Genomic DNA, 18,190 nt, shown 5'->3' on the forward strand with positions numbered 1-18,190 from the left:
ACGAATGTAATGCGAGATTGCCATATTGCTACCAAAGCTCTTTAGAAAGCATGGTATCTCCCACTGCAGGGCCGTTTATCGTGTCAGAAGTTCTTCATAAGGAATAATGTGTGATGAGTTGTGCTAGTAATTTAAGGAAAGTGTCACAAACCTGAGACGAACCATTGAGGCCGGTTTCTGTACGGCAGTGGTTCACATCCCACGTTAGACGTAATTACTTTTTTCTTCCCGACGTAGTCTAAGCACCTGCCGTAGTCGAAGGAGCTGCCTTGGTGGTTCTGGGTTGTCTACGTTTTCAGCGTCATCCTTATTCCGCACTACCAATATTCACTGTACATGAGACGACTATCAGCACAAAGATCATTAAACTCTTGTATAGGTAATGCTATATAAGATCAGATAGATGTGTACATCAGTTCTGAATGAACAACGTAAACACGAATTACGTCATAAGCTGAAACAACCTTCAAGCAGGGTGAAATACGAAACTCAGTAGCCACTTAATAAAATTTAAGACATAGAGCTTCCTGATAAAGTGCCCAGCTGCGTAATATCATTAATCAGGTCTCAGGAAAGGAATCAGAAACATAAGCGTATAGGCAATATATTAGAAGTTGGTTGTGAAGGTGTCAGTCATTATACAAGGCTTATTGTTGCATTGGGCAGGACGTAAATCGTGAGTCGGTATCTTAATAAACCACTAACCGCCCCCGTTGCCGAGGTCGCTAACGTACTCCTGTGTGGTGGCGTTTGACTCGGAGGTATGGCGATTCGAATCCTGGTGCTGGATGATATTTTCATTCCCAGTATTTGGCCGGAACGGGGAGGAGAGGTGGAGGCGCAAAGATCCTGAACACCAGCCTTTGCTCCCGTGTCCTGGATTAAATTCCAAACCTCGGCGCAGTGTCTCATTAAGTGAGCGCATGTGACTCTGTTGATGGTGATCCGTCCTTCGGATGGGGACATTAAGCTTGGCGGGTTCCCTGGTGCTATTCGAGTAGGCTATGTACCGGCACCGGGTTTCACTCTATCCATTCTATCGTCACCTCCAACACGAATTATGACAATACACACACACACACCATTATTAACACTTAATAGATACCCTTCCATACACAGCTCTCATAATTCGCGACGGAACAGGGCCTGCCAGCCTTTCATGCCATTCAACTTCACTTTACTTTTAATACATCACTAATATTCATTTATGTATCAACAGAAACGACGATAAGATTATCAAAAACATATGGTAATTCAAGTACAAACAAAACACACTGGGATCTCAGTTGACCAACAGAAATCTCAGTTATCCCTTTCAGTCTCTCACTAGCACATGAATTTTGAGCACTACAACTGTATTGCTTGTAAGGCTGCACGCAACAGATGTCAAAGTGGCGTGAAATGTACTTCACGTAAGGCTATGCAAATCGTTAGCATTTCAGCCAACGACACCCAGCGGTTATCAGTAACGCTATCTACATTCTATATGTAACAAAACATGAGGTAGCGTAATTCTCATTCAGAAATACCACACTTGGATATTGTTTATTTGTCTATCGAGACATCAATTTATCGTTCCGCGATGTTGCTGCTCGCGTTGGTCGGAGCTTCACAACTGTGATGCGATGGTTTCAGGATGCCATACTCATCGCCCTGCAGGATCCCGACGATCTCACGTGACTATACTTCCTTACTCATAAGAATAAACCTGATGGAAAGAAACACAAATGTGATGACTGGTCAGCAGCCGTAGCTCTCGTACACTGGTGTTGTTCCGCTCTCGGGAGTAAGTCCAAATTATGTATAATATATGTTATTACTATGTCACTGTAAATGAAACTTTAAGATATTGAGATTTATTAGCAGCCATCAACGTTTTTCTTAGTCATTTTTTAGCTAGGTAATTTTTGTTTCAAAAATCTTGTACAGTGATAGTCTCTGTAAATGCTTCTTCTGCTCTGATTGTCTCGCTGTTCATATGTACCGTGAAAATGGATGACACTGCTACATGTTTCGTAGTGAGACACGCGCGCGGAACACCGTTAATGGCGAGAAATATGTTGTTGTTAAATGTTTTTCAGAAGATACTAGAGAAAAAAAAATTAGCTTTGACGTTTATCGAGGAACACTATGTACTGAAAGTAAAATTTTACTGTTGTATGCGTGCCCTAGTCCAGGGGTCTCCAAACTACGGCCCGCGGGCCGAAACCGGCCCGCGAGGATCGGCAAACCGGCCCGCGTTAGCTGGCCGGACATCCCCGGTACCCGGCGCGCCAAATATTTGTGGTTGTACCTATACTGCCAACAACTGATTTTCGAGGCCTATCGCGACCAGTACACCGCGACATTGTCGGAGCTCTATCTTTACAAAGCGGAAGGTCATGGTTAAACTTGTGGCTATCCACAATAAACAGACAGACCATTCTCCGTGCGATAGTGAAAAAAAAAAGAACGGTTAACAGACTAGTTTGGCGAAAACTTTTTAAGTAAAAAATTCTCTGCATTTTATTCTACTCACGAGTCTGGTGCAAGTCTTTCAAATGGACGCCACTTCGGCGACTAGCCTTAGTAATCAATCATTATGGAAGATGCTTCTTAAGCGAGGTTTCACATTCTTTTGATTACGTTGTAAAATACATACAGAATGTGCAGTGGCATACTTTTTTGTCGGTGAAATTCGCCAGAAAAAAATACGCCAGAATTTCGGTCAGGTATGTCCACCAATCAAAATTATGTAATTAAATAAAAATCGTAGTTCTTGTCAGTGCTAGCTATTCCCACAACCTTAGATTTTTGCGCTTTCATCTTTCCTTTAGCCTTGCATTACGGTGATCATGGAGTGCTAGGATGCTTTAATCCCACTAGGTAGATCTTGGCCCTTATGACTTCGTGGAGGAGTCAATGTGGCCCGCGGACTAAAAAGTTTGGAGACCCCTGCCCTAGTCGGTAGTGTAGTAGATTGACAACAATGTGTGCCGGCGAGTGGCGTTCGAAACTCGTTGTAGCTTATAATCATTTTTCTGTTTGTATACGTAAATCAATTAAATATGAAATTCATCAAACATAAGGTAATTATCTCACACTTAACCATCATTTTCAAGAAACATGCATTTCTTCTAGTTTCTAATTACATATCACACGCAAAATTCTGGTTCTCATTACAAATGCACATTCTTAATTTTCGATATTTTATAAAAGATTGTTAAAGGTTAGTGAAGTTATGAAAACATTACACAGTTAAATCTTTTGGAGAAACATGAAAAAATCAAATACTTCTTGTTTACATATGCCCTTCTTTTGTAGGACAGATGTGGTCTCACACGAGCCAGAGTGATAAACGCCATAAAAACATGGAAAACAATTTTCACGGCGTCGAGCACACTGTACAAATGCTGCAGTTTTGCAGTTGTCACCTTAACACTGTGATCTAAACCCAGTAGAGCTGATCTGAAGCCAAGTTAAAGGATTTGTCTCGAGAAATGTACTGGAACTAATTCATGAAGCTTTGTGACTCGTCACTGCCGAACGAGGCGAAATGCACAACAGCACTTCATGAAAGAGGAGGAGGAATTGTGGAATTTTTAGTGAATTGGGGTTCTGTTGCTGATCGCCTCGTTATCAACGTAGCAGTACTGAAATGTATTCCTCGGAGTTCGATATGGAAGGAGTTCAGAGATAACCAGACGACTAACTGTAATACCCTCAGCGCCTTCAGTATTTAAGTACATGGTGAAATCCCAGCAGAGCGCTTTTCGCCACACATAGCTTACGCAAAAAAATTATCCTCGTTGAAGTCAGGAATTTTCATCACTCTTGTTTGTAATTGTAATACTATGCTAGCTAAGATCGAGAGCACGTTATGTTTTCCGTTTGGTCGCCCAAGAATCGTATCGCCTGAGTTTTACCACATATTATTTCGTTCTGTTTATAAACTAAATATCATTCAAAGCTATATTGTTCTAAGTTCGTCTCTTTTTTACTTCTTTACTGCATCTGTTCATATCACTGCAGGTTAGTTGGACCACTTGCCTTTCCAGTGCTGTCCAAGTTAAATGCGCCAGTAAAGCTGTTGCCCCGTATTGTCGCTGAGTCGATGTACGCGTAACGCACAGCATAAAACGCATCCTTGTTATCGTACTTGACTGTACTCGAGACGGCTTGGCTTCCGCTCCACGTGAAGCGAAATGCAATGAAGTTCAAAAAATGGCTCTGAGCACTATGGGACTCAACTGCTGAGGTCATTAGTCCCCTAGAACTTAGAACTAGTTAAACCTAACTAACCTAAGGACAACACAAACATCCATGCCCGAGGCAGGATTCGAACCTGCGACCGTAGCGGTCTTGCGGTTCCAGACTGCAGCGCCTTTAACCGCACGGCCACTTCGGCCGGCGCAATGAAGTTCCAGCAGACGCGGAAGAATACGTAGTGTAATGTTTACATGAAGTTTATTCTTAGGACGAACGGAGTATAGCGCCTGAGAAGACGAGGCATTCTGTTTGCTTGGTGGTGCAGGATCGTAGAGCCACGTTATGCACCTTGAGTCAAGAAATTGCTTTGTTGGCAGCAAGATAAATAAGGACACGGCAAGTGCAACAACTTCTTTCTAGAGCACCACGGTCTGTCAGCATGGCGATCGCTGCCGCAGCTTCCGCCGAGTTTAAAATATCTTCCTTCATAAAAATCATTACGTTGTTTTGCAGAGAAAGTAATCTTAGTATACTTACTCGTCCGTGTCGGTTGTCCTTGGTTAACGCTTACGCCATCTGTCGGTGTAGTTTACTTCTCTGACAGTTTAACAGGCTACAGCCAGCTTGACATTTGCATTCAGTGCATTGACAACTGTGCTACCATATGCAGTCCTTGTGAAATGAGAACTATACAGGGTGTTACAAAAAGGTATGGCCAAACTTTCAGCAAACATTCCTCACACACAAATAAAGAAAAGATGTTATGTGGACATGTGTCAGGGAAACGCTTAATTTCCATGTTAGAGCTCATTTTAGTTTCGTCAGTATGCACGCTCAATGGAGCACGTTATCATGATTTCATACGGGATACTCTACCTGTGCTGCTAGAACATGTGCCTTTACAAGTACGACACAACATGTGCTTCATGCACGATGGAGCTCCTGCACATTTCAGTAGAAGTGGTCGTACGCTTCTCAGCAACAGATTCGGTGACCGATGGATTGGTAGAGGCGGACCAATTCCATGGCCTCCACGCTCTCCTGACCTCAACCCTCTTGACTTTCATTTATGGGGGCATTTGAAAGCTCTTGTCTACGCAACCCCGGTACCAAATGTAGAGACTCTTCGTGCTCGTATTGTGGACGGCTGTGATACAATACGCCATTCTCCAGGGCTGCATCAGCGCATCAGGAATACCATGCGACGGAGGGTGGATGCATGTATCCTCGCTAACGGAGGACATTTTGAACATTTCCTGCAACAAAGTGTTTGAAGTCACGCTGGTACGTTCTATTGCTGTGTGTTTCCATTCCACGATTAATGTGATTTGAAGAGAAGTAATAAAATGAGCTCTAACATGGAAAGTAAGCGTTTCCGGACACGTGTCCACATAACATATTTTCTTTCTTTGTGTGTGAGGAATGTTTCCTGAAAGTTTGGCCGTACCTTTTTGTAACACCCTGTATAGCTGCACAAAGTCTATGTGCTCAGTTTTTTTAGATTAAAACTAGATCAATATGTAAGTACTGAAATAACTGCGCATACAGTGTTTGTCACGTTTATGCTTTATACTGGTACGTGCTACACATTTTTCATAATTCCTGTACATTGTCCCAAAGCTAATATCTGACAATGCTTTTTCGAAACACATAACGTTTAATAAAGCACTGTGCGGTCAAGCCTTTTTGTAATTGCAGTTTGATCAATCACTCTGGCACAAAGCTGGAGCAGCACGGAATGATGTACCCGTAAGTGATATCCATGCTCACTTCTGTTCGATACTCGGCTTGGTTACAGGACATGATTGCTGCCCGGAATCGCTGCTCAACTACATTTCACACCCTGTATACCCTAAAGCACCTACAAACTTAACCACGAGTTCTTCCTACTATATTGTATACAGATATTAAGAATGTTTAGTTGTTTTAGATACTTCCTGGTGCTGCAATTTTAATGGCCAACGGTGTACTTGATTGTCGAACTTAGTGAATAGTGCTACAGTGAAAACTGAATTTAGCGTATAATCTTACGGAAACGCACGCCTAAAGACGTCGCCGGGGCGTCAAATGGCTCTGAGCACTATGGGACTTAACATCTATGGTCATCAGTCTCGGGGCGTTATTTATGAAGAGATTAACCGAGGATACGCAGTGGTTAGGACACGGGACCGCCGGTCGGAGTGGCCGAGCGGTTCTAGGCGCTACAGTCTGGAACCGTGCGACCGCTACGGTCGCAGGTTCGAATCCTGCCTCGGGCATGGATGTGTGTGATGTCCTTAGGTTAGTTAGGTTAAGTAGTTCTAAGTTCTAGGGGACTGATGACCTCAGAAGTTAAGTCCCATAGTGCTCAGAGCCATTTGAACCATTTGGACACGGGACTCGCATCCGGGATAAGCGGGGTTCAGCCGGCCGCTGTGACCGAGCGGGTCTAGGCGCTTCAGTCCGGAGCCGCGCTGCTGCTACGGTCGCAGGTTCGCATCCTGCGTCGGGCATGGATGTGTGTGATGTACTTAGGTTAGTTAGGTTTAAATACTTCTAAGTCTAGGGGACTGATGACCTCAGATGTTAAGTTCCATTTGAACCCTTTTTGATAAGCGGGATTCAGATCAGTGCTGATTTTGGTTTCACTAAATCGAGTAAGCTGAATGCCATGACAGTTGTGTGGAAGGGGACATGGCTGGTTTATTTTCCCATCACTCCCCAACCCGAGCTTGTTGGCACAGCGACGTTAAATACAAGTCCTCCTCCGTTCCTTCATTCTGCAGAGTTAAAAACAACCTCCTTAGCTTAGAAGTTGACAAGAAATACGTTCTGCGTCTTTAGGAGAATCATATGAAGTCATAATGATATCACAACTATACTCTGCGGACCGCTGTGAAGTACATGGCAGAGGGTACACCCCACTGCACCAGTTATTAGGGCTTTTTCCCGTTCCATTCACGTCTGGAGCGCGTCAAAAATTATTGTTTGAATGCCTCTGTGCGTGCTGTAATTAATTTAATATTAGCCTCACGAGCCAGATTAGCGTGGACGTTATAATATATTCTTAGAGTCGTCATTTAAAGTTGGTTCTTGAAAGTTCGTCAGTAGACTTTCTTGGGATAGTTTGCGTGTATCTTCAAGAGTCTGCCAGTTCAGTTCTTTCGACATCTCAGTAACACTGTAACGCGGGTCAAACGAACATCTGACTATTCTTGCTGTCCTTTTCTGTATACGTTCCAATATCCCTTGCTAGTCCTATTTCGTACGGATTCCACACACTTGATTAATATTCTAGAATGGGACGCATGCGTGGTTTGTAAAAAATCTCGTTTGTAGATTGACTGCATTTCCCCAGTACGCTACCAATAAACCGAAGTCTGCTACCTGCTTTACAAACTACTGAGTCTATGTGAGCGTTCTAATTCATGTCCCTACTAACTGTTACAACCAAGTATTTGTATGGGTTTACAGACGCTAACTGTGACTCGCTACTGTTATATTCATACGATACCACGATGCCAAAGTTTTCGTTTTGTGAAGGGCGCAATTTTATTTTTTTAACAACTAAAGGAAGTTGCTTGTCATTGTACCACTTTGAGATCTTATCAAGATCTGATTGAATATTTGTGCAGCTTCGTTCAGACTACTTGGCTGAAGATAATTGCATCATCTGCGAAAAGTCTGGGGTTACTATTAATATAATCTAAGGAAATGTCATAGCTGCACAAAGACGTTTAGTATTCGGAAGAAGCCGTCATTCATGTTTCTTACGATCTCCCTAAATCACTAGTCGGAATGGTTTCTACAAGTAGTCGCCCTGTATCTGGACAAAAGAGCTAAAGCTTTGACTAAAACTAAATTAGATTAAAAGCATAAGAAGAATACAAAAATCTCTGGTTAAGATGCTTCTGGAACTACCTAACCAGCATGCTGTACACGTCAAATAGTTTAATATTCTCTCTCTCTCTCTCTCTCTCTCTGTCTCTCTCCTCTCGCTCTCTCTCTCTCTCTTTCTTTCTCGCTCTCCTCTCCTCACACATACACACAAAAGTGCGCGCGTGCATCCACAGACAAATAAAATTAGTATTACGTACGCGGTGAGGTAATTTGCTAGATCAGATACAAATGCAAATTGCTTGTGTCGGGCATTCCATCTAGTCGCCGTAATTCATTAATAAATACCGTGTCAGGGGTGGATACAGTAGTAGTATAGTACAATCTTAAAAACTTCAGTCATCGTTTAAAGTAGCGCTCCTTCCTTCTTGCTTGTTTGTAGCGGTTTAATACCTCATTAAAATCAGAGACGTTAAAGATGATACTTAAGATCAGTTTAGGAAGATGGTGGGGAATCTACATTGGTCTTGTGCAAGACACACTAAGAAAATCTACTTACTCCCAGTATTTCAGTCGCACTGCTCAGAGTGGATTGCATAGTTTCTCCCAGACTGGTACGTGATGCGGACCGAATTTGAATCCTCTAATCGGATTATCAATTCAAGGCCAACGCGCTGATCGGTTTATTTATGCAATGCCTCTCATTCTACAGCGTCCACGTTTCCACTTCAGACACCTTTAAAATCTCATAACAACTCAGATAGCAGACATCTGCCAGTACCAAAAGAAAGACAAACCTTCAATTGCCAGTTGATCCTACGACTGCAGACACCCCCAGAGAAAGAGAGAGATATGAAATAAACATAGAAGTAAGTGCAGTAACTGCTTTGGAGAGGAAAATGTGTGCGCTGATGGGAAGATAACGCGCTTGTTGTTTACAAAGTCGTTCCCAGCTTTCCAAAGAATGGGTATAATCTATAACACGCTGTGTACATAATATGCTAGTAACCCCGTGAATACAAAAAGTTTCGAGTCTGGATTAACAAAAAACAGAGGGACGTTAAGAAGATGGTTTTAATGCTTCAGGAGTCACACATAGTCTCCCTCCATTTGAGTAGACCACACACAGCACATTCATACAGCATGTAACTGCCACAAAAGTCCTTCTTTGGAGGAACGTTCAACTCTCGCGTCACACTGGCTCGAATGTCGGATATGTCGTCAAAGCGTTGACCCTTCATGTAGTTTTGTGGTAGGTTCGTACTGGCAACAAGTCTCGTCACCTGTGATGATTTTTTCCATAAAATAATTGTCAGTATTTTGCATTTCAGTCAAGACGCAGCAGGCGTCCATACGTCGTTGTTTTTGTTCAGGAGTCAAGGTTTATGGCACAGACTATGCACACACTTATCTTTCCTTCAGAACATTCTGGGTAATGTCCTAAACACTTGATTTGGAGATGTTGCAAGGAATAAAACTAGTATCAGAACTTTTTGGACGGACGACGTATGCTGCATATGGTAGCTGGTAGATTAAACGCTGAAAGTCACGATTATCAGTGTTCTCACAAAAATGATTATAGAATCTTCTTATGGCGTATACATTTATGATGAAGAGATCAGTCAGCAAAGAAGTTGCACACAGAAATACTAACACCAAAATCTCCAGACAAACGTTGTGTGTCGATAGAGTATCAACCATAAAACCGATTTTGTACATTTGTATAGATAACAATCTATACAGAAGTACTCTATAGTTTTGTTACTTTCAACTAACGAAGCGAAAGCAGACTGCCAAAAGAACATTGCTACAAACTTCGAAACGTCCTTTTACGTCTCAGAAAAATGTTCTCGCATATAACAATTTAACGCGTAAACTATTAAAAAAAGATCTTCACCACTGGCTTTTGAATTCGGGATCTTTAGTACGACATTCTGACACTATAACAACTCGCCTACCAGAGATGTTCACGTTCATAGATCACAGATACATTTTTCGTGTACTCCGTTTTTCTGGTGTTACTTTCAATTACCACTTATACATGCTCTACTGGACAACAGCACACAGCACAAACTAAATCCTTGTTTTGGTTGATACTCTATCGACACACAATGTTTGGTACCGATCTGAGAGCCTGACTTCTGGCGGACTGGGTGTAAGGAACGAAGAGATATGTTTGAAGATTTCTGAGGCTATAGATACTGCGATAATGAATAGCTTAGTAGGCAGTTAAGTTGAAGAGGAATTGACATGTCTAAAAAGGGCAATCACAGAAGTTGAAAAAAAATATAGGTACAAAGAAGAACTGCGAAGAAATCAGGGATAACAGAAGAAACTTCAGTTGATCGGCGAAAGAAGTAAGTACAAACAGGTTCAGGGAAATTCAGGAATACAGAAATACAAGTCACTTAGGGATGAAAAAACAAGAGTGTAGGGAGGGTCAGGAGACATAGCGGCGTGAAAAATGCCAAGAAATCGAAAAAGATGTGATGGTCGGAAGGAATGACTACGAGCATAGAAAAGTCAAAGCAATCTTCGGTGAAATTAAAAACAAGGGGGAGTAACATTAAGAGTGCAGAGGGAATCCCACTGTTAAATGCGGAAGAGAGAGCAGATAGGTGGAAAGAGTACACTGAAGACCTGTATGAGGGGGAGGACTTGTCTGATCACGTGATAGAAGAAGAAACAAGAGTCAATAGAGAAGAAACAGGGGATCCAATATTTGAATTTAAGAGTTTTGGAAGACCTAAGATGAAATAAGGCAGAGAGGATAGATGACATTCCATCGGAATTTCTGAAATTAGTGGGGAAAGTAACAACAAAACAACTATTCACGTTGGTGTGTAGAGTGTATGAGACTGGCGATGTACCATCAGACTTTCGGAACATCATCATCATCCACACAGTTCCAAAGATAGCAGGATCCAACAAGTGCAAGAATTAACCGGACAGTCAGCTTAACGGCCCATGCATCCTGAGAAGAATAATGTATACAGAAGAATGGAGAACAAAACTGAGAATTTGTTATATGACGATCAGATTGGTTTCAGGAAAGGTAAAGGTTCCAATGAGACAGTTCTGACTTCGCGCTCGATAGTGGAAATAAGACTGAAGAAAAATCAAGATGCGTTCACAGGTTCTGTCGACCTGTAAAAAGCGTTCGACAGTGAAACTTGGTGCAAGATGTTCGAAAATCTGAGAAAAACAGGAATACGCTAAATGGAAACACGAGTAACATACAACATGTACAAGAACAAAGATGGAACAATAAGACTGAACAACCAAGAACGAAGTGCTCATATTTAAAAAAATGTTTAAGACATTGATGTAGTCTTTCGCACGTATTGTTCAGTCTGTGCATCGAAGAAGCAATGGCGAAAATTGGTTCCAGAGTGGGATTATAACTCACGGTGAAAGGATATCAATGATAAGATTCAATAATGACGTTGCCGTCCTCAATGAAAGTGAAGAAGAATTACATGATCTGTTGCATCGAATGAACAGTCTAATGAATATAGAATATGAACTGAGAGTATATCGAACAAAGGCCAAACTAAGGAGAAGTAGGAGAAATTAGAACAGCGATAAATTTAACAACAGAACTGTTGATAATGGAGTAGACGAATTTAAGGTATTCTACTATCTAGGTAGAAAAGCCCCCCATGAACCATGGACCTTGCCGTTGGTGGGGAGGCTTGCGTGCCTCAGAGATACAGATCGCCGTACCGTAGGTGCAACCACAACGGAGGGGGTATCTGTTGAAAGGCGAGACAGACGTGTGGTTCCTGATGAGGGGCAGCAGCCTTTTCAGTAGTTGCAGGGGCAACAGTCTGAATGATTTACTGATCTGGCCTTGTAACACTAACCAAAACGGCCTTGCTACGCTGGTATTGCGAACGGCTGAAAGCAAGGGGAAACTACAGCCGTAATTTTTCCCGACGGCATGCAGCTTTACTGTATGGTTAAATGATGATGGCGTCCTCTTGGGTAAAATATTCCGGAGGTAAAGTAGTCCCCCATTCGGATCTCCGGGAGGGGACTACTCAAGAGGACGTCATTATCAGGAAAAAGAAAACTGGCGTTCTACGGATCGGAGGGTGGAATGTCAGATCCCTTAATCGGGCAGGTAGGTTAGAAAACTTAAAAAGGGAAATAGATAGGTTAACGTTAGATATAGTAGGAATTAGTGAAGTTCGGTGGCAGGAGGAACAAGACTTTTGGTCAGGTGAATACAGGGTTATAAATACAAAATCAAATAGGAGTAATATAGAAGTAGGTTTAATAATGAATAAAAAATAGGAATGCGGATAAGGTACTACAAACAGCATAGTGAACGCATTATTGTGGCCAAGATAGACACGAAGCCAATGCCTACTACAGTAGTACAAGTTTATATGCCAACTAGCTCTGCAGATGATGAAGAAATTGAAGAAATGTATGATGAGATAAAAGAAAGTATTCAGGTAGTGAAGGGAGACGAAAATTTAATAGTCATGGGTGACTGGAATTCGATAGTAGGAAAAGGGAGAGAAGGAAACATAGTAGGCGAATATGGATTGGGACTAAGAAATGAAAGAGGAAGCCGCCTGGTAGAGTTTTGCACAGAGCATAACTTAATCATAACTAACACTTGGCTCAAGAATCATGAAAGAAGGTTGTATACTTGGAAGAATCCTGGAGATACTAGAAGGTTTCAGATAGATTATATAATGGTAAGACAGAGATTGGGAGAGCCAGTCCCGACAAAACTCTACCATCTGCTGAGCAAGATGTATGAGACAGGCGAAATACCCTCAGACTTCAAGAAGAATATAATAATTCCAATCCCAAAGAAAGCAGGTGTTGACAGATGTGAAAATTACCGAACTATCAGTTTAATAACTCACAGCTGCAAAATACTAACCCGAATTCTTTACAGACGAATGGAAAAACTGGTAGAAGCCAACCTTGGGGAAGAGCAGTTTAGAGTCCGTAGAAATATTGGAACACGTGAGGCAATACTGACCTTACGACTTATCTTAGAAGAAAGATTCAGGAAAGGCAAACCTACGTTTCTAGCATTTGTAGACTTGGAGAAAGCTTTTGACAATGTTAACTGGAATACTCTCTTTCAAATTCTGGAGGTGGCAGGGGTAAAATACAGGGAGCGAAAGGCTATTTACAATTTGTACAGACAGAAGATGGCTGTTATAAGAGTCGAGGGGCATGAAAGAGAAGGAGTGGTTGGGAAGGGAGTGAGACAGGGTTGTAGCCTCTCCCCGATGTTATTCAACCTGTATATTGAGCAAGTAGTAAAGGAAACAAAAGGAAAATTCGGAGTAGGTATTTAAATCCATGGAGAAGAAACAAAAACTTTGAGGTTCGCCGATGACATTGTAATTCTGTCAGAGACAGCAAAGGAAGAGCAGTTGAACGGAATGGACAGTGTCTTGAAAAGAGGATATAAGATGAACATCAACAAAAGCAAAACGAGGATAATGGAATGTAGACGAATTAAGTCGAGTGATGCCTAGGGAATTAGATTAGGAAATGAGACACTTAAAGTAGTAAAGGAGTTTTGCTATTTGGGGAGCAAAATAACTGATGATGGTCGAAGTAGAGAAGATATGAAATGTAGACTGGCAATGGCAAGGAAAGTGTTTCTGAAGAAGAGAAATTTGGTAACATCGAGTATAGATTTAAGTGTCAGGAAGTCGTTTCTGAAAGTATTTGTATAGAGTGTAGCTATGTATGGAAGTGAAATATGGACGATAAATAGTTTGGACAAGAAGAGAATAGAAGCTTTCGAAATGTGGTGCTACAGAAGAATGCTGAAGATTAGATGGGTAGATCACATAACTAATGATGAAGTATTGAATAGAATTGGGGAGAAGAGGAGTTTGTGGCACAACTTGACAAAAAGAAGGGACCGGTTGGTAGGACATGTTGTGAGGCATCAAGGGATCACAAATTTAGCATTGGAGGGCAGCGTGGAGGGTAAAAATCGTAGAGGGAGACCAAGAGATGAACACACTAAGCAGATTCAGAAGGATGGAGGTTGCAGTAAGTACTGGGAGATGAAGAAGCTTGCACAGGATAGGGTAGCATGGAGAGCTGCATCAAGCCAGTCTCAGGACTGAAGAAAACAACAACAACAGGTAGCGAAGTAAACCAAAATGGACGGAGGAAGGAAGACATAAAAAATAGACTGTCTCTGGTCCATAGATGTTAATTTGAGGAAGAAATTTCTGAGAAAGTACGTTTGGAGCACTGCATCGTATGGTAGGGAAACACAGACTGTGGGAAAAACCTGGCTCAGAAGAGAATCGATGCTTCTGAGATGAGGTGCTCCAGAAGAATGTTGAAAATAAGGTAAGGAATGAGGAGGTTCTCCGCAGAAACGGCGAGGAAAGAAAATATGGAAAACGTTGACAATAAGCAGCCCAGAATGATGGGGTATCTGTTAAGACATCAAGGAAGGACTTCCATGGTACTAGGGTGGGTTATAGAGGGTAAAAAGTATAGGAGAAGACAGAGTTTGTAATACATCCAGCAAATTATTGAGGACGTAGATTGCTAGTGCGACATTGGGGCGAAAACGTTGGCAAAGGAGAGGAATTATTGGTTAGTCATATCAAACGTCAGAAGAGTGATGACTAAGAAATAAATAACAATAAAATGAAAAGAGTTAAAATTCTGTGGGAAAAAAGAAATAAACCATCGAAGTCTGCCTCAATGCCTTCAGTCGCATACTCAAACACTCGCACATTCACGTCACACGCAGCACTCACAACTGCTAATAAAGTCTCGTCGTAAAGATTAGAGTTGAACTGCAGCTAGAACTTACCAGACTGTCATGTACAAGATGGAAATTCTTTTGACAAAACAGAAGAGGTAGATATTTTGTAATTTTTACAGTTCAAGTCCCACGCACTTACGAGAAGTCTCGCCGGTGACATATTTATAACCGCGTTAAAACAAAGGTGATAACTAGTTCTAATCAAAGGCGCTGTTCAGAAAGGTTTACACATCCTTCTACAATGCATAGGAAGTATTTGTATATAAGTGTATTACTAACTTGAATAGGTAGTACATTAACACAGCCGAGTTTACATCCCATCGGTACGACTGGCGCTATGATATTACGATTTCCTGTTGTTGAAATCCAGTAGCTGCAGGAAATCTACTGTTTTCAACGGTGTTTTCAAAGCGCCGGAAGCACTTTTATCCACCAACAGTGTACTGACGAGTATACCTTAACTTTAACATTCGCTAATGTTGTGCCAAAACAGGCAGACATGTGTTAGTTTACTTCTATGTTTAAGTTACAAAAACATCGTCACATACTGACTTCGGAAACTAAACGTGTACCGTATTTCGTACCTAGCCTATGGGAGCGTACCAATTTCGTAACACGGTATATCTTAAATAATTCAGCATTCGGCTAGTGTGGTGCCGCGCATAGAAGTCAGTGTGGCTGAGATTAAGGCCATTCTGGGGCACTCGAGCGCCAAGACATCCCAACACGAATCAATACTGCGTGTGATGTGGGTCACACGTGGTACCGGCGACGAACACTCGCAAACAGTATTTACAGCACTGTGGGCTGCCGCCTCACAGCTGTCGCCAGCGAAAGGACACAAGCTGTTTTCGCTCTGCTCCTGATGAGATGAACGCAGCTGCTGTATACTGCACACAGTGCTCCACGGCACAATTTTGACATCAGACAGTCTGCGTCTATCGTCATAGTCTAAACAGAAAAATAGAGCGAAATTGCAAGTGGCAACATAAAGTACAATTTAAGAAAAACGCATCACGACGGAATTATCCGAATGGGACGGAAATCGGTAGGTGTGATGTACATGTGCCTACAAACAAATGATTACCATTTCAGGACTATTGGACGATTTATTCAAGAGAAAGAGCCTCACAAACTGAACAAGTCAGTAAGGAGTTGGTTCATCTCTGGCGCTTATGTAAGCAGTTATTCTACTTGGTATTGATAGAATTGTTGGACCTTCTTCTGAGGATTTTCATGCCAAATTCTGTCCAATTGACGAGTCAGATCGTCAAAATCCCGAGATGGTTGGAAAGCGCTGCACGTAATGGACCGTACGTTCTCAGTTGGGAAGAAATCCGGGGATCTTGTTGCCCAAGGTAGGGTTTGGCAAGCACGAAAACAAGCAGTAGAAACTGTCGCCGTTTTCGGGCGGGCATTATATTGTTGAAATGTAAGCCCACGATGGCTTGCCATGAAGGGCAACAAAACGGAGCGTAGAATATCGTCGACACACCGGTGTGCTGTAAGGCTGCCGCGGATGACAACTAAAGGGGTCCTGCTATGAAATGTAATGGCACTCCAGACCGTCACTCCTAGTGGTTGGGCCGTATTGCTGGCGACAGACAGGTTTGTATACCACCACTGTCCGGGACGTCTCCAGACACGTATTCGCTGGTCACCGGGGTTCATTTCAAAGCGGGACTTGTCACTGTCAACTCCAGTCAATGAGATTACATGCTGAATGCGTCCGACATCACTGTAAATGGGGTTGTTGGTGTACAGAGGTCCATGCTAGTCGGTGCAACGGCGTCGTGACCTTGGCCCCCTTTGTGTGAGCCGCTTATTAATCGTCCTCGAAGTCGCTGAAGCACCAGTTGCACGTCGGATCGATGACAGCCATGGATCGAGGGTTCTGAACGCCTGTCGAACTATTGCTTGGTCCTCGCGTTCTGTTCTCTATGTAGGTCGACCGCTTCCTTCTCGACGCTGTGTTCGACCATTTTCACCCATTCCTACCAACATCGTCGAATGATGACATCGGTCCTATTCAAATGTCGAGCGATTCGCCAATTCCTTCCAACCGACTTCTTTGAGCCCAGCTACACATCCTCCCTCAAATGCTGATGTTGTTGTTGTGGTCTTCAGTCCTGAGACTGGTTTGATGCAGCTCTCCATGCTACTCTATCCTGTGCAAGCTTCTTCATCTCCCAGTACATACTGCAGCCTACATCCTTCTGAATCTGCTTAGTGTATTCATCTCTTGGTCTCCCTCTACGATTTTTACCTTCCACGCTGCCCTCCAATACTAAATTGGTGATCCCTCGATGTCTCAGAACATGTCCTATCAACCGATCCCTTCTTCTAGTCAAGTTGTGCCACAAACTCCTCTTCTCCCCAATTCTATTCAATACTTCCTCATTAGTTATGTGATCTACCCATCTAATCTTCAGCATTCTTCTGTAGCACCACATTTCGAAAGCTTCTATTCTCTTCTTGTCTAAACTATTTATCGTCCGCGTTTCACTTCCATACATGGCTACACTTTCAGAAACGACTTACTGACATTGAAATCTGTACTCGATGTTAACAAATTTTTCTTCTTCAGAAACGCTTTCCTTGCCATTGCCATTCTACATTTTATATCCTCTCTACTTCGACCATCATCAGTTATTTTGCTCCCCAAATAGTAAAACTCCTTTACTACTTTAAGTGTCTCATTTCCTAATCTAATTCCCTCAGCATCACCCGACTTAATTCGACTACATTCCATTATCCTCGTTTTGTTTTTGTTGATGTTCATCTTATACCCACCTTTCAAGACACTGTACATTCCGTTCAGCTGCTCTTCCAAGTCCTTTGCTCTCTCTGACAGAATTACAGCGTCATCGACGAACCTCAAAGTTTTTATTTCTTCTCCATGGATTTTAATACCTACTTTTCTTTTGTTTCCTTTACTGCTTGCTCAATATACAGATTGAATAGCATCGGGGAGAGGCTACAACCCTGTCTCACTCCCTTCCCAACCACTGCTTCCCTTTCATACCCCTCGACACTTATAACTGCCATCTGCTTTCTGTACAAATTGTAAATAGCCTTTCGCTCCCTGTATTTTACCCCTGCCACCTTCAGAATTGGAAAGAGAGTATTCCAGTCAACATTGTCAAAAGCTTTCTCTAAGTCTACAAATGCTAGAAACGTAGGTTTGCCTTTCCTTAATCTTTCTTCTAAGATTAGGCGTAACGTCAGTATTGCCTCACGTGTTCCAATATTTCTACGGAATCCAAACTGATCTTCCCCGAGGTCGGCTTCTGTCAGTTTTCCATTCGTCTGTAAAGAATTCGTGTTAGTATTTTGCAGCTGTGACTTATTAAACTGATAGTTCGGTAATTTTCACATCTGTCAACACCTGCTTTCTTTGGGATTGGT

The sequence above is a fragment of the Schistocerca piceifrons genome, chromosome 3 (assembly GCF_021461385.2).
Source record: "Schistocerca piceifrons isolate TAMUIC-IGC-003096 chromosome 3, iqSchPice1.1, whole genome shotgun sequence".
In the NCBI taxonomy this organism is placed as follows: domain Eukaryota; kingdom Metazoa; phylum Arthropoda; class Insecta; order Orthoptera; family Acrididae; genus Schistocerca; species Schistocerca piceifrons.